General features: G+C 41.7%; 1 pseudogene across 1 annotated transcript; it reads left to right on the top strand.

Moving 5' to 3' along the window:
* The first annotated feature begins 202 nt into the window (after positions 1-202).
* On the top strand, positions 203-908 carry LOC117077971 (annotated as a pseudogene). Its single transcript, XR_004434882.1, has one exon. The product of XR_004434882.1 is annotated as a 40S ribosomal protein S5-like (transcript).
* Positions 909-2,498: the final 1,590 nt, after the last annotated feature.

The raw sequence follows: 2,498 nt of genomic DNA, 5'->3' as shown, positions 1-2,498 counted from the left end.
AATTTGAAGTGCAAGTTGAAATACAGCTCCAGGTGGGACCATATCCAGTCCAGCTCTCCGCTCTCCTTTCCCTAGCCTGCTGTCCTGCCCTTCTCCTGAGAGGTCTCCTTCAAAAAATCATGTTCATTGATGATTTACTGGGTAAAGAAAATGTCGTGCATATACATAATAGAAAACTACACAGCCGCTCTGCCTTTCTGTGCCAGGGTGGCACGTGGTCCACGCCGAGCGACAGAGACTCTCAGGTTGTGCTCTCAGGATGACGGAGTGGGAGACAGCAGCACCAGCGGTGGCAGAGACCCTTGACATTAAGCTCTTTGGGAAGTGGAGCACCGATGATATGCAGATCAATGCCATTTCCCTGCAGGATTACATTGTAGTGATGGAGAAGTATGCCAAGTACCTGCCTCACAGTACAGGGTAGTATGCCGCCAAACGCTTCCGCAAAGCTCAGTGCCCCATTGTGGAGACCCTCACTAACTCCATGATGATGCATGGCTGCAACAACTGCAAGAAGCTCATGACTGTGCGCATCGTCAAGTATGTCTTTGAGATCATACACCTGCTCACAGGCGAGAACCCTCTGTAAGTCCTGGTGAACACCATCATCAACAGTGGTCTCTGGGAGGGCTCCACACGGGACTGTGAGACAACAGGTTGTGGACGTGTCCCCACTGCACCATGTGAATCAGGCCATCTGGCTGCTGTGCAAAGGAGCTCATGAGGCTCCCTTCCGGAACATCAAGACCATTGCTGAGTGCCTGGCAGATGAGCTCATCAATGCCACCTAGGGCTCCTCCAACTCCTATGCCATCAAGAAGAAGGAGGAGCTGCAGCGTGTGGCCAAGTGCAAGCACCCATTTTCCCGGCTGTTGCCCAATAAACCTGTCTGCCCTTTGGGGCAGCAAGCAAGCAAGCAAGCAAGCAAGCAAGAAAGAGGAAGGAAGGAAGGAAGGAAGGAAGGAAGGAAGGAAGGAAGGAAGGGAAAGAAGAAAGAAAGAACTACACAGCCATAAAAAAAATAAAATAAAGTCTTTAATTGCAATATGGATGAAGCTGGAAGCTATCGTCCTAAGTCCATTAACTCAGAAACAGAAAACCAAATACTGTATGTTCTCACTTATAAGTGAGAGCTAAACAGTGGGCACATATGGACATAAAAATGGAGATAATAAACACTGGAGACTCCAAAATGGAAGAGGGAGGGGCGTGAGGTTTGCAAAATTACGTATTGGGTACAGTGTTCACTATTTGGGTAATGGGTATGCTAGAAGCTGAATCCCCACCAGTATGCAATATACTCATATAACAAACAAGCAGATGTAGCCCCTAAATCTGAAAAAAAATATAATAAAACCTGCTTCATATGATTATTTTGAAAATTAAATGTAATAATTCACATGAGGTATTTAGTATTATGTCTAGCACATAAAAAGGCTTCAATAAATATTATTATTATTACTAAAAAACCTAATGCACAAGAACCTTTCTCCAGGCTTTTCTAGAAAACTTGACCTAAGACACTGGGTATATACATTTTAAAAATCTATTTGGATCTTGGTTTTATGATCCTAATTTTATAAAATATTAGTTCTATAATTATTTATTTTTAATTATCATCATTTCATATAATTTGAAAATGAGCTAGAAAAAAAAATCTTTATGATTTCCTAAGAAAAATCTAACAAGTTGCCATAAAAGCTTATTGACCTAATCTCTAGCTTTTGGTTTGAGAAAAATCTGTTTACTGAAACAGATAATGGCTCTGTCTCCTGCGTATTCAACATCATCTGACAGTACATTAGTAAACTGCAGGCTTTATTGTTGGGAAAAACAAACTCAAAAGATTAAAATAAATATAATAGCCAGAGACCAACTTAATTTAAAAGTACCCCGTGGGAGAAACATAAAAGTGGAAAGTTTAGTTCTTGATCTTCAGTACAGAATACAAAGAATGTTAAAAGTGTGGGAAGGAAAAAAAACATCTCCACAGTTAAAAAAACATGTCTACCTACTGCATTCAAGACAGAATGCGATCTACCTTCAGAATCCATTGTTCCCAACTCCAAATATTAACTTTTTAAAAATTTTGAGACAGAGTCTCACTCTATTGCTCAGGCTGGAGTGCAGTGGCATGATCTCGGCTCACTACAACCTCTGCCTCCTAGGTTCAAGCAATTCTCTTGCCTCAGCCTCCCCAGTGGCTGAGATTACAGGTGTGCGCCACTGCAACTGGCTAATTTTTGTATTTTTAGTAGAGATGGAGTTTCCGCCATGTTGGCCAGGCTGGTCTCGAAGTCCTGACCTCAAGTGATCTGTCCACCTTGGCCTACCAAAATGCTGGGGTTACAGGCATGAGCCACCATGCCTGGCCCAAATATTAACTTTTTAAAGATATGATTTCCCCAGCTCTTACTAAGTTAACTATGCTAACTAGGTTTTGTTGTTGTTGTTTCTTTTAATGTCTTCAAATAGAAATGTATTTATCCACACAACTA

This window comes from Trachypithecus francoisi, unplaced genomic scaffold (assembly GCF_009764315.1).
Source record: "Trachypithecus francoisi isolate TF-2019V2 unplaced genomic scaffold, Tfra_2.0 Lachesis_group6, whole genome shotgun sequence".
In the NCBI taxonomy this organism is placed as follows: Eukaryota; Metazoa; Chordata; class Mammalia; order Primates; family Cercopithecidae; genus Trachypithecus; species Trachypithecus francoisi.
This window is presented reverse-complemented; position numbering and strand designations above follow the sequence as displayed.